This window comes from Salvelinus fontinalis, unplaced genomic scaffold (assembly GCF_029448725.1).
Source record: "Salvelinus fontinalis isolate EN_2023a unplaced genomic scaffold, ASM2944872v1 scaffold_0735, whole genome shotgun sequence".
NCBI lineage: Eukaryota > Metazoa > Chordata > Actinopteri > Salmoniformes > Salmonidae > Salvelinus > Salvelinus fontinalis.
This window is the reverse complement of record NW_026600944.1, coordinates 32760-47491: the sequence shown is the minus strand read 5'-3', so window position 1 is coordinate 47491 and position 14732 is coordinate 32760. Positions and strand designations below refer to the sequence as shown.

The 14732-nt window shown below is 41.0% G+C and overlaps 1 pseudogene; it reads right to left on the bottom strand.

The window, feature by feature from the left end:
- Positions 1-1683: 1683 nt before the first annotated feature.
- The window catches only part of LOC129847155 (zinc finger protein 345-like), a 45801-nt pseudogene continuing 32752 nt past the window's right edge, over positions 1684-14732 (bottom strand).

Sequence of the window (14732 nt, the reverse complement as noted above, 5' to 3'; positions counted from 1 at the left end):
TTGTTGGTATAGTTTTTGATGAATAATAATTCAAATTGTGAAAATAGAAGTGTACAATTTATATATATATATATTTAATCAACTTTAAGATACTGTTTGCCTCTATGCAGATGTGGAAGCTGAATAGGAATATACATTATCAATAAATAGTTGATTGTTCTTTTTTCACATCATAATAAGAATACTGAGCCACAACCTGTAAATGTGACCATACTATTCCTTTAAAGCCCCTCTGTTAGATATAAATCATCAGAGTGGGAAACCAACTGACATGGAAACAATGGAGCAAATGGATCACTATCAGAGTGTATTATGACATCAGATAGAACTACTCAGACATTCTAAATATCACTTGATTATCCGATGGGTGTATTATGACATCAGATAGAACTACTCAGACATTCTAAATATCACTTGACTATCAGAGGGATGTATTATGACATCAGATAGAACTACTCAGACACTTCAAATCAGGCTTCATCCATATCATGAAGGTGGACATTGATCCAACCATTTCAAAAGTAATGACCGGGATGACGGAAACAGGATATGCCTGTACACTTTTATTAATGCAGACAGACAATTTGTTAGTTTGTTTGACATGGTGGGGTCTTTTTGTGTCAGTAAAAATGTATGAGCAAGAAATGGCGGTGGAAACTCATTTATCCACAAATATTTATATAATAACCATCACATCTTATTTAACTTGGAGTCACGTGATGATATGTTGTGTGGTCCTCCCTCTACGACTTGGGAAACCATGCAGTTTATTAGGCTACAGACAAAATAAGTTATGAACTTCACAGGGTGGTGAAACTGCATGTGATGAGCTTGATGCTCCTTTCCAATACATTTTGATGGTCTTATTCTGGTGACATGATGATTGATGCTTGGCTGCCATTTGACGAATAAAATAATATCTCTCTCATCCATAATAATCTCATCATGTAGGTAGCCTACCATCACTGTATATGTGAGCTGCAGGCTACAGTGCACGGGACAATTTTACACAAGTTTTAAAACCATCAGGGGAGTTGAAAGTGTGATGGAAACCAATTTAACTTGTATTTTTCATTCGGTACATGGGAATTTAACAGCAAACGTTATTCTTCTTGTGCACTACGTCATAACGCAAAGCCTTTTATCCACAATAAGTCTGTTTGATGCAAACATTTCTGGTGGGAAAATGTGTATATTGTTTTATGCAGATTTGAGAATATTCACATGGAAATCTGGCGGAAATTGCATGGAAACTTAGCTACTAAGGTGGATATTGATCCAACACCTGCCACGTATTCAAACCAGCCCACTGGGCACAGACGTGTTGAACATATAGTTTCTCTTTACATTTCTTTGAGTCGTCAACTAAAGTGGATTCAACATGAAATCAACACAAAATGTCACCTGTCATTGGATTTAGGTTGCCAGTTCGGTGAAAAATAAAAAATACCTGATGTTCATGGCTTTTTACAAATCCAATCAGTTTTCCATATTAATCAAACATCATCACATGGATTTGTTTTGTTTAAATGACATGGAAACAAAGTTTATTCAACCAGTGGGAGGCTTGTAAATGACCCCAGGAAAGTAAAACAAAGAAGTCTTCATTGAGACAATGATAAACAGCAATCCGTGGGAGAGTTGTGGTGGATATTATAAAATAAGGATCTGCTGGTGTCCAAGTCAAACCAAGATTCTTTATTTCTGAGCTCAGAGAGAATAACAGTTACACAGCACAGTGTATACAGTCTGAATTCCTGAAGCATTGGGTGATGAGCACATATCTTTATAGTTTCCTGTTCCTGGGCGGGACTTTATTCATACAAGGACACAGGTGCAGCTGGTTTGCAACACAGGATGATACTCCCAGGAACAGGAGATTATAATAGGACAGTTTCACAAGGTTAGTCTGTGGTGGTTAATTTCTGTATTACCAAATGAGGAGAGGCAAAGTTCACACACCAATCAGAGTTATACTTAAAAACTTCACACACCAATCAGAGTTATACTTAAACTACATCTTTAATAATAAGATCTTTGCAATGACTTTCAACAATTCACTATTTCTAATGAACCGTTGAGAGTGGCAACACAATGGCTACTGAGATCTTTTATAGCAAAGATCCACCCCCTAGTCGACATAACAAACCACAGATATTAGGAACAGTTTACAAAGTGAGACTTTATAATGAGAAAGGAGTATCCCGTAGCCAGATAGCATTCGCTATAATTTATCATTCAGTTTGGTCCCTAAGACGAGGTTCTAATCTCGTTCCTGGTACTTCATAGCACAAAAACACAAACTCATCCAATGGCATAACTCAATTGTCAACTCTAGATACTCCCATCTCAAGTAAAACCCCTTCTTGACCCCACTCCTGGACAAGCTCACAGAGGGGAGTGAGCCTCTAGGTCATACACTATCCCAGGATAAGTGCAACATCAGAGAGGACATACAATGGTTCCAGACACTGCCATACACCTCCCCCCAATGCCAAAGGAGGGAGTGACTTGCGCACAGACATTGTGGAAACCAGTAATTGGTTCCCCATTAAACACACCATCCCATCACATAGTTTAACAGATACATTCACATATGAAGACAATGTTCCCTCCTGTCCTCTTCCCTTCCTGATATTCTGCATAGCACCAGGGACATGTGAAAGACAAGCCTGACCTCTCCCCTCTCTGGGCCCCAGGTGACTGAGCCCCAGCTGAGGGAAGAAGTGCAACTGCCAACACCAGAGTCCGAAGGGATACATTCTAATAACAAGTATATCACATCAGCATATTATGCAGATAAGACATCTTAATTATCTATGTTACCCAACTAATTCTGATTCATCCACCACAAGTCACATACTCAGATACGTGGACACATACAATTAACATTTTGCATTACAGAGTCTGTGAACATTTTCATTTCATTAAATCATCAGTGGGCCAACATTGCAAATGTAAACAACGGAACAAATGCATCACATCCAAATAACACTTGATTATCTGTAGTGCTGGAGGAATGACACACAGATAAACACACAGTGTCAGAGTTTAAAAAAGGACCATTTAAAACAGAAGGAATCTGACCTACTCTATATTCAAACTCCATATTCAATTCATGGTTTCAAGTCTGTCTTTCAAGTCTGTAATGAATGTAATTAATTAATGTAATGTAATTTTCAAGTCTGTTTCAATTCAAGTCTGTCTCTCCTCAACTCTTAGCCAAGAGAGACTGGCATTCATAGTATTTATATCAGTCTTCTGATTACAATTAAGAGCAAAACGTGCCGCTCTGTTCTGGGCCAGTTGCAGCTTTACTAGGTCTTTCCTTGCAGCACTGGACCACACGACTGGACAATAATCAAGATTAGACAAAAAAAGAGCCTGCAGAACTTGCTTTTTGGAGTGTGGTGTCAAAAAAGCAGACCATCTCTTTGAGACTAGACCTCTCCCCATCTTTACAACCACTGAATCTATATGTTTTGACCATGACAGTTTACAATCTAAGGTAATGCCAAGTAATTTAGTCTCCTCAACTTGTTCAACAGCCACACAATTCATTACCAGATTCAGCGGAGGTCTATAACTTAAGGAATGATTTGTACCAAATACAATGCTCTTAGTTTTAGAGATGTTCAGGACCAGTTTATTACTGGCTACCCGTTCCAAAACAGACTGCAACTCTTTGTTAAGGGTTTCAGTGACTTCATTAGCTGTGGTTGCTGATGTGTATATGGTTGAATCATCAGCATACATGGACACACATGCTTTGTTTAATGCCAGTGGCAGGCCATTGGTAAAAATAGAAAAGAGTAGAGGACCTAGAGAGCTGCCCTGCGGTACTTTACATGTTTGACATTAAAGAAGCTTCCATTAAAAACCCTTTGAGTTATGTTAGATAGGTTGAAAAGCCATAGCATATACGTTTTTTCAACAACAGGTTTTGGTCAATAATATCAAAGGCTGCACTGAAATCTAACAGTACAGCTCCCACAATCTTCTTGTTATCAATTTCTCTCAACCAATCATCAGTCATTTGTGTCAGTCAGTACATGTTGAGTGTCCTTCTCTATAAGCATGCTGAAAGTTTGTTGTTAATTTGTTTACAGAGAAATAGCATTTTATTTGGTGAAACACATTTTTTTCCAACAGTTTGCTAAGAGCTGGCAGCAAGCTTATAGGTCTGCTGTTAGAACCAGTAAAGGCCGCTTTACCACTCCTGGGTAGTGGAATTACTTTGGCTTCCCTCCAGGCCTGAGGACAAAGACTTTCCTTCAGGCTCAGATTAAAAATATGACAGATAGGAGAGGCTATAGAGTCAGCTACTGTCCTCAGTAGCTTTCCATCTGTTGTCAATGCCAGGTTTGTCATTATTGATCGATAACAATTTATCCACGTCTCCCACACTAACTTGACAAAATTCAATACTTGCAGTGCTTTTCTTTCATTTTGTTTTTTCCCCCAAGTTTTTTCCTATCATTCTTTATATCATTTATCTTGGCTTCATAATAAAGTTTATTCTTTTTGTTGAGTTTGGTCACATAATTTCTCAATTTGCAGTACAGATGTGCATCCAGACTTATTAGCCACTCCTTTTGCCCTATCTCTTTCAAACATACAGTTATTAAACTCCTCATCAATCCATGGAGCCCTAACATACCTAACAGTCAGTTTCTTAACAGGTTCATGTTTATCAATAATTGGAAGAAGCAATTTCATATGGTAAAAACAGGTAAACACATTATCAGTCAACAATATCAGTTAACGGGAGCACTGTGTATGTTCTCTGATGAATTTTAAGTCAATGAGATGTGAAATATCAATATACACGCTAAGAGAAGTAATTTCTCTCTCCTGTGTGGATTCTCTTATGACGTTTTAGTGACTATGATGAGTAATATGTTTTCCCGCAGTCTGAGCTTTTGTAAGCCTTCTCCTCTGTGTGCAGTCTCATGTGTTCTTTCAGGCTTCCTAAATGGGCAAAAGCTTTGCACCCTGGGAGGAATGGTAAGGCTTCTCCCCTTTGTGTATTATCTCATGTTGGTTCAGGGTGCTTTTCTGGTTAAAACTCCTTCCACAATGGGAGCAGTGTTAGGCTTCTCCCCTGTGTGTATTCTCTCATGTTTCTTCAGATCACCTGACCGGTTGAAACACTTTCCACACTGGGAGCAGTGGTAAGGCTTCTCCCCTGTGTGAATTTTCTCATGGGCTTTCAGGTGTCCTTTCTGGTTAAAACTCTTTCCACACTGCAAGCAGTGGTAAGGCTTCTCCCCTGTGTGTATTCTCTCGTGTTGTTTCAGCTCCCATAAGAGGTTACAACCCTTTCCACACTGGTAACAGTGGTAAAGCTTCTCCCCTGTGTGTAATCTCTCATGTTTTCTCAGATCGCCTGACCAGTTGAAACACTTTCCACACTGGGAGCAGTGGTAAGGCTTCTCCCCTGTGTGTATTCTCTCATGTTGTTTCACGGCCCCTAACTGGTTAAAACACTTGCCACAATGGGAGCACTGGTAAGTCTTCTCCCCTGTGTGTATTATCTCATGAACTTTCAGGTTCCTTAACTTGTTAAAACTCTTTCCACACTGGGAGCACTGGTAAGGCTTCTCCCCTGTGTGTATTCTCTCATGAGCTTTCATGTGTCCTTTCTGGTTAAAACTCTTTCCACAATGCGAGCAGTGGTAAGGCTTCTCCCCTGTGTGTATTCTCTCATGTTGTTTAAGCTCCCATAAGAGGTTACAACCCTTTCCACACTGGGAACAGTGGTATGGCTTCTCCCCTGTGTGTAATTGCTCATGTCGTTTCAGGGACCCTAACAGGTTAAAACTCTTTCCACACTGGAAGCAGTGGTAAGGCTTCTCCCCTGTGTGTATTCTCTCATGTTGGTTCAGGTTTCCTTTATGGCTAAAATTCTTTCCACACTCGGAACAGTGGTAGGGCTTCTCCCCTGTGTGTATTCTCTCATGTTGTTTCAGCTCCCATAAGTGGTTACAAGCCTTTACACAGTGGGAGCACTGGTGTCGTCTTGCTGGTTTGGAAGTCCCTGGCTCTGGTTCCTCTGAGTCTGGTCTTTCTCCTGCCAAAGACAATGTGTTTTTTAAAATAGAGACCTGAATGAAACCTCCACATGATAAAACGGCCTTGCTACGAAGGTAAATCCTAATAAGATCCCTCAATAACCTAAGGCTAGTTTTAACAATCTTGGTGTGATTTTAAAACAAATGTTGTAGAGTATCCTGGTGATTACTGATAATGTTTACATTACTTATTCATTCTGTTTTACAAGTCAGAACACAAAAAACTAAACCGTTCTTAGACACTTAAGACACAGGCGTCGCTGGATTCCAATCGAGCAGGTGGTTCTAAATATATAACTTTCATAGCTGTATGATACAGTATGCGACCTACAGTCGTGGCCAAAACCTTCTTTTTCAAGACCTCTGCAATCCGCCCTGGCACTCTGTCAATTAACTTCTGGGCCACATCCTGACTGATGGCAGCCCATTCTTGCATAATCAATGCTTGGAGTTTGTCAGAATTTGTGGGGTTTTGTTTGTCCACCCGCCTCTTGAGGATTGACCACAAGTTCTCAATGAGATTAAGGTCTGGGGAGATTCCTGGCCATGGACCCAAAATATTGATGTTTTGTTCCCCGAGCCACTTATCACTTTTCCCTTATGGCAAGGTGCTTCATCATGCTGGAAAAGGCATTATTCGTCACCTAACTGTTCCTGGATGGTTGGGAGAAGTTGCTCTCAGAGGATGTGTTGGTACCATTCTTTATTCATGGCTGTGTTCTTAGGCAACATTGTGAGTGAGCCCACACCCTTGGCTGAGAAGCGACCCCACACATGAATGGTCTCAGGATGCTTTACTGTTGGCATGACACAGGACTGATGGTAGCGCTCACCTTGTCTTCTCCGGACAAGCTTTTTTACGGATGCCCCAAACAATCGGAAAGGGGATTCATCAGAGAAAATGACTTTACCCCAGTCCTCAGCAGTCCAATCCCTGTACCTTTTGCAGAATATCAGTCTGTCCCTGATGTTTTTCCTGGAGAGAAAGGGCTTCTTTGCTGCCCTTCCTGACACCAGGCCATCCTCCAAAAGTCTTTGCCTCACTGTGCATGCAGATGCACTCACACCTGCCTGCTGCCATTCCTGAGCAAGCTCTGTACTGGTGGTGCCCCAATCCCGCAGCTGAATCAACTTTAAGAGACAGTCCTGGCGCTTGCTGGACTTTCTTGGGTGCCCTGAAGCCTTCTTCACAACAATTGCACCGCTCTCCTTGAAGTTCTTGATGATCCGATAAATGGTCGATTTAGGTGCAATCTTACTGGCAGCAATATCATTGCCTGTGAAGCCCTTTTTGTGCAAAGCAATGATGACAACTCGTGTTTCCTTGCAGGTAACCATGGGTGACAGAGGAAAAACAATGATTCCAAGCACCACCCTCCTTTTGAAGCTTACAGTTTTTGGGGGGATTCAGTTCATTTGCATGGCAAAGAGGGACTTGGCAATTCATTGCAATTCATCTGATTACTCTTCATAACATTCTGGAGTATATGCAAATTGCTATCATACAAACTGAGGCAGCAGACTTTGTGAAAATTCATATTTGTGTCATTCTCAAAACTTAAACATAAAATAAGTAAATAAGTAATTTTAAGTGGAAGTCCAAAACTTGTTTTACGTCGAAGACACAAAGCACATCAGTAAAATCTCCCCGTTGTTGAAAGGGTTCGACACCTGCTGTTTAAATGGCCCAATTTCTTATTTAGACGTTCACAGATTTTCAACATTTTGACTATTGCTGATGTCATATTTTGGGTAAAGTAAAAAATAAAGTGAAATATTTGGGAAGATGTTCCTAAAACTGAGAGTAACTACAATAAACAAAAATATAAATGCAACATGTAAAGTGTTGGATGTTTCATGAGCTGAAAAAAAAGATTGCAGAATTTTTTACATCCCTGTTAGTGAACATTTATCCTTTGCCAAGATAATTCATCCACCTGACAGGTGTGGCATATCAAGCTGATTAAACAGCATGATCATTACACAGGTGCACCTTGTGCTGGGGAGAATAAAAGGCCACTCTAAAATGTGCAGTTTTGTCACACAACACAATGCCACAGATGTCTCAAGTTTTGAGGGAGCGAGCAATTGGCATGCTGACTGCAGGAATATCCACTGGAGCTGTTACCAGATAATTGAATGTTAAATTCTCTACCAGAAGCCGCCTCCAACGTTGTTTTAGAGAATGTGGCAGTACATCCAACTGGCCTCACAACCACAGACCACATATAACGACGCTAGCCAAGGACCTCCACATCGTCTGAGACCAGCCACCCGAGTTGTATTTCTCTTTGTAATGAAGCCCTTTTGTGGGGAAAAACTCATCCTGATTGGCTGGGCCTGGCTCCGCAATGGGTGGGCGTATGCCCTCCAGGGCCCACCAATGGCTACGCCCCTGCCCAGTCATGTAAAGTCCATGACTGACTCATATGAACTGTAAATCGTTGAAATTGTTGTTTATATTTTGGTTCAGTATACACACACAGTGCATTTGTTAAGTATTCAGACCCCTTCACCTTTTCCAAATTTTGTTTCATTTCAGCATTATTCTAAAATTGATTAAATTGTTTTTTCCCTCGTCAATCTAAACTCAGCAAAAAAAAGAAACGTCCTCTCACTGTCAACTGTGTTTATTTTCAGCAAACCTAACATGTGTAAATATTTGTTGGAACATAACAAGATTCAATAACAGACATAAACTGAACAAGTTCCACAGACATGTGACTAACTGAAATTGAATAATTTGTCCCTGAACAAAGGGGGGGTCAAAATCAAAAGCAGCAGTCAGTATCTGGTGTGGCCACCTGTTGCATTAAGTACTGCAGTGCATCTCCTCCTCATGGACTGCACCAGATTTGACAGTACTTGCTGTGAGATGTTACCCCACTCTTCCACCAAGGTACCTGCAAGTTCCCAGACATTTCTGGGGGGAATGGCCCTAGCCCTCACCCTCCGATCCAACAGGTCCCAGACGTGCTCAATGGGATTGATATCCGGGCTCTTCGCTGGCCATGGCAGAACACTGACATTCCGGTCTTGCAGGAAATCACGCACAGAACGAGCAGTATGGCTGGTGGCATTGTCATGCTGGAGGGTCATGTCAGGATGAGCCTGCAGGAAGGGTACCACATGAGGGAGGAGGATTTCTTCCCTGTAACGCACAGCGTTGAGATTGCCTGCAATGACAACAAGCTCAGTCTGATGATGCTGTGACACACCGCCCCAGACCACGACGGCCTCTCCACCTCCAAATCGATCCCTATCCAGACAAGCTTCGGTGTAATGCGCATTCCTTCGACAATAAACGCAAATCCGACCATCACCACTGACAACCACGACTTGTCAGTGAAGACCACTTTTTGCCAGTCCTGCTCCAGTGACGGTGGGTTTGTGCCCAGAGGCGACGTTGTTGCCGGTGATGTCTGGTGAGGACCTGCCTTTCAACAGGCCTACAAGCCCTCAGTCCAGCCTTTCTCAGCCTATTGCGGACAGTCTGAGCACCGATGGAGGGATTGGTGTGTTCCTGGTGTAACTTGGGCAGTTGTTGTCGCCATCCTGTACCTGTCCCGCAGGTGTGATGTTTGGATGTACCAATCCAATGCAGGTGTTGTTACACGTGGTCTGCCACTGCGAGGACGATAGGCTGTCCGTCCTGTCTCCCTGTAGCGCTGTCTTAGGCGTCTCACAGTACGGACATTGCAATTTATTGCCCTGGCCACATCTGCAGTCCTCATGCCTCCTTGCAGCATGCCTAAGGCACGTTCACGGAGATGAGCAGGGACCCTGGGCATCTTTCTTTTGGTGTTTTCCAGAGTCAGTAGAAAGGCCTCTTTAGAGTCCTAAGTTTTCATAACTGTGACCTTAATTGCCTACCGTCTGTAAGCTGTTTGCGTCTTAACGACCGTTCCACAGGTGCATGTTCATTAATTGTTTATGGTTCATTGAACAAGCATGGGAAACAGTGTTTAAACCCTTTACAATAAAGATCTGTGACGCTATTTTGATTTTTTTTAAATAATCTTTGAAAGACAGGGTCCTGAAAAAGATAGGTCCATTTTTTTTGCTGGGTTTATTTTGTATATGTTTTATGTTGAAAAGTGTGTTTTTCTCAGACATAAATAAACAACTCCAGGTGAAAGAAAGGCCTTAGCTGTAATAAAATAACAAATTAACTGGCAAAGCAGCAGAGCGAGGCCCGCATTCAGCAACGTCACGAGTCACGTTTTGCAGCTGTTTCAGGACAGCACTACAGGGAGAGAGAAAACTCCACTGGACTAGTTTCAATGTATGGAATCACTTATTAGTTTCTGGATTTTGGGTAAACTTCTCCGTTAAAGCATCAGACTCCATAGTAATTCATCATTAGATGCTACAGTTCTCCTTTAACACTCTATAAAGCTTCATCATTAGATGCTACAGTCCTCCTTTAAGACTCCATAATGTTTCATCATTAGATGCTACAGTCCTCCTTCAAGACTCCATAATGTTTCATCATTAGATGCTACAGTCCTCCTTTATGACTCCATAATGTTTCATCATTAGATGCTACAGTCCTCCTTTAAGACTCCATTATGTCTCATCATTAGATGCTACAGTCCTCTAAGACTCCATAATGTCTCATCATTAGATGCTACAGTCCTCCTTTATGACTCCATAATGTTTCATCATTAGATGCTACAGTCCTCCTTTAAGACTCCATAATGTTTCATCATTAGATGCTACAGTCCTCCTTTATGACTCCATCATGTTTAGAATGTGTCTGGAAGCGCTACTCTATCTATTCTACTCTCATCCTTTCGGTTTTAATAATATTTAATAATAATAATAATGTTATACTAGGTAATAACTAACTTTAATAACTAGGGTTAATACCTGCCTGGCGCCCCAACAAAATCTTTATCTTTACCCCCCTCTAACAATACCGCTACAGAATTAGCATAGTAGGCCATGTAATTTAAGGTAATCTGAAATATTTAGGACTAACTAACTATTCCTTGCCACCCATTCTGAAACGCACTGCAGCTCTTTGTTAAGTGTTGCTGCCATTTCAGTTGCCGTGATAGCTGACGTGTACAGTGTTGAGTCATCCGCATACATAGACACACTGGCTTTATTCAAATGTCGTTTGGCATGTCGTTGGTAAAGATTGAAACAAGCAGGTGCCAAACAGCTGCCCTGGGGAATTCCTGATTCTACCTTGATTTTGTTGTACAGGCTTCCATTAAAGAACACTGTGTTCTGTTAGACAGGTAGCTCTGGGGCGGCAGGTAGCCTAGTGGTTAGAGCGCTAGGCCAGTAACCAAAAGGTTGCTGGATCGAATCCCCGAGCTGACAAGCTAAAACTCTGTTGTTCTGCCCCTGAACAAGGCAGTTAACCCACTGTTCCTAGGCCGTCATTGAAAATAAGAATTTGCTCTTAACTGACTTTCCTAGTTAAATAAAGGTAAAATAGAAATCAAACACCGGTGACATGTCATTGTTGATTTTTTTTTACCAAAATTGAATTGAAGGTGCTCCAAAGATTTTTACAATCATTCTTCAAGTCATTTATCTTTGTTTCTATTATATTAGGCCCAGCCTTTGGAACTGTAGATTTCCTAGACATGGTTACTATATTGTGATCACTACATCTGATGGATCTGGATACTGCTTTCAAACACATTTCTGCAGCATTAGTAAAGATATGACCAAAACATGTTGATGATTACATTTCTGTACTGTTTGTAACTACCCTGGTAGGTTGACTGATAACCTGAACCAGGTTGACGGCACTGGTTACAGTTTGAAGCTTTCTCTTGAGTGGGCAGCCTGATCACAGCTTTCCTCCAGTATTAGTTAATTAATTAACAGTGTCTTGAGTTTAGTTTGCCTGTTCTACAGTCTTGTAAAGATAGGCGGGGGGGTTGACTGGGACAGACAATGTAACATCCATAATGTTTAAAGGAAAAGTTTTTGTAAAACAGGCACCTTACATCAGATTATCTTGAAACTTTCTCTCTAAAACTAACGTTCATCAAGGTTTTATATGGTCTATTGGTTTCTCTCTTTTCATTGGCAGAATCCTTTTCCAGTGTTATGATATTCATAACATCCATATCCACCAGTCTATCTTCCTGTCAACTAACAGAACTCTGCTGGTTGTCCTGGTAACAGATACCAGTCTATCTTCCTGTCAACTAACAGAACTCTGCTGGTTGTCCTGGTAACAGATATCAGTCTATCTTCCTGTCAACTAACAGAACTCTGCTGGTTGTCCTGGTAACAGATACCAGTCTATCTTCCTGTCAACTAACAGAACTCTGCTGGTTGTCCTGGTAACAGATACCAGTCTATCTTCCTGTCAACTAACAGAACTCTGCTGGTTGTCCTGGTAACAGATACCAGTCTATCTTCCTGTCAACTAACAGAAGTGTGATTTAGAGAGAAAAACAGAAAAACAGGGACAAATCAGAAACCTGGAAAACCTAAATGGAGAAAATGGAATTAGGTTAAAACAATTAGATAGAGATGTTATAGAGCCCTAAATATTCTATACATTTTCTCTCATTACTGGATTGTCTAGGGATAGTGTAGAGTAACAGCTGTATTCTGAAGTGACCTTTAACCTTTTTGAAATCGGCTTTAATTTGGTGTATTGCACTTGTGAATGTATGAAAGTTAAATATTCCCAAAAATATGTTTGAATTTCGCGCTCTGACATTTTAGTTGATGTTGTCTAGGGGTTCCTAGCCTTAAGGAGTTTAAAGGAGAAGTTTATCTTTAAACGCTTCAACGTTTCAGTTTTAAGTTCGCTAGCAAACCACCGCGTTGGTTGAATCAGAAGCCGTTTGTCGCTGTTGAAGAAGCCTCCAGTCCCGTCCACTAGATTTTTCGTCATGCAAGAAGCATAACCATAAAGACTCACATCGCCATCTGCTGACTGGAGAGGGTAACGCAGACTGGAGAAAAATCTCCATTACAATATATATTCTGGCAAGCAATGTCATAACTAGTTATTTAAAAACAACCAGATGTTATGTTTTCTCTTACTTCTTACAGCCAATACTTTCCTCCAGGGCTGACCTGCCCATTAGGCAGGATTAGGTGACAGATTGAAGAGGGTGGCATATTCCGAACTAAATTGACCAAGGCTCATTGGTAAGAACACATAATAACACATCACATAATGCTGCCCAAAAATAATGAAAACTTCTCTCACCCAGTGGCATATGGGCTATTTAGGTGAGTGTTGCTGTTGCCACATGATGCAGTGCCCACTTTGTTTAAGGACAGACAGGACGTGGACAGATAGGGCTCTACCTTTGTAGAGCACATGCCCCTTTGCACTTACAGTCTCCGAAGTGCCCTTTTGGGTGGTGGTATAATCTGTATTCATTTTTTGTCATAGTTATTCTTAACACACTGCCTGCAAGTCATTGTTAAATTCGCCTAACTGAATATCTTACAGGTAGACCCTCTCTCACTGTGTCACAAGCTGTTAGGCTCACAGAGGCAGGGCAATAAAAGGCCCCAGCTCACTCAACTGCCCCTCCCCTCTCCAACAGCCATCAACCCAGAACATCCTGAAGACAGAACATCTAAAAGATCATCTGGGAATCCTTTCTTCCTCATGGAGCTTTTCAAAAGTGAGGTGAATATTCAATGTGAAGTTTGTACAGTGCCTTCGGAAAGTATTCAGACCCCTTGACTTTTTCCACATTTTGTTAAGTTACAGCCTTATTTTAAAACGGATTTTAAAAACTACACATTCAGCAATCTACACACAATACCCCATAATGAGAAAGCAAAAACAGGTTTTATGAAAATTTAGCGAATTTCTTAAAGATAAAAAAACAGGAATACCTTATTTACCTAACAGTAAGTATTCAGACCCTTTGCTATGAGACTGTCAGAGCAAAAATCATGCCATGAGGTAGAAGGAATTGTCCGTATAGCTCCGAGACAGGATTGCGTCAAGGCACAGATCTTGGGAAGGGTACCAAAACACTTCTGCAGCATTGAAGGACCCCAAGAACACAGTGTGGAGAAGAAGGCGCAACAGAGCCTCTTCAACCTCAGGAGGCTAAAGAAAGTTGGCTTGTCACCTAAAACACTCACAAATTTTTACAGATGCACAATGCACATTCCTACTTACATTTGTGTGTATTGGCTATATGTTGTGCAATTTGTTAGATATTACTTGTTAGATATTACTTGCACTGTTGGCGCTAGAAACACAAGCATTTCGCTACACCTGCTAATAACGTGTATGTGACCAATAAAATTGGATTTGATATGCATCCTGGATGGCAGGAAACTTGACCCCAGTGATGCACTGGGCTGTACGCACTACCCTCAGTAGTCATATCCCAGTTCAACTATTTGCTTATGGTCTTGGCGACAGTCACTGTGTTCTTTGGGAACTTCAATGCTGCATAAAAATGTGTCTCCCTTCCCCAGATCTGTGCGAGTCTCATATCAAAGGGTCTGAAAACTTATGTAAATAAAGTATTTATTTTGATTTTCTATAATTTGCAAACATTTCTAAAAACCTGAATACTTTCCCAAGGCACTGTATGTATATAAAAACATGTTTTCCAGTAACCCTACCATCCATCCCCTAATTAGAGTAAACTAATGCACAACAACTATTAGCTTCTATGTCCAGCTTCTACATAT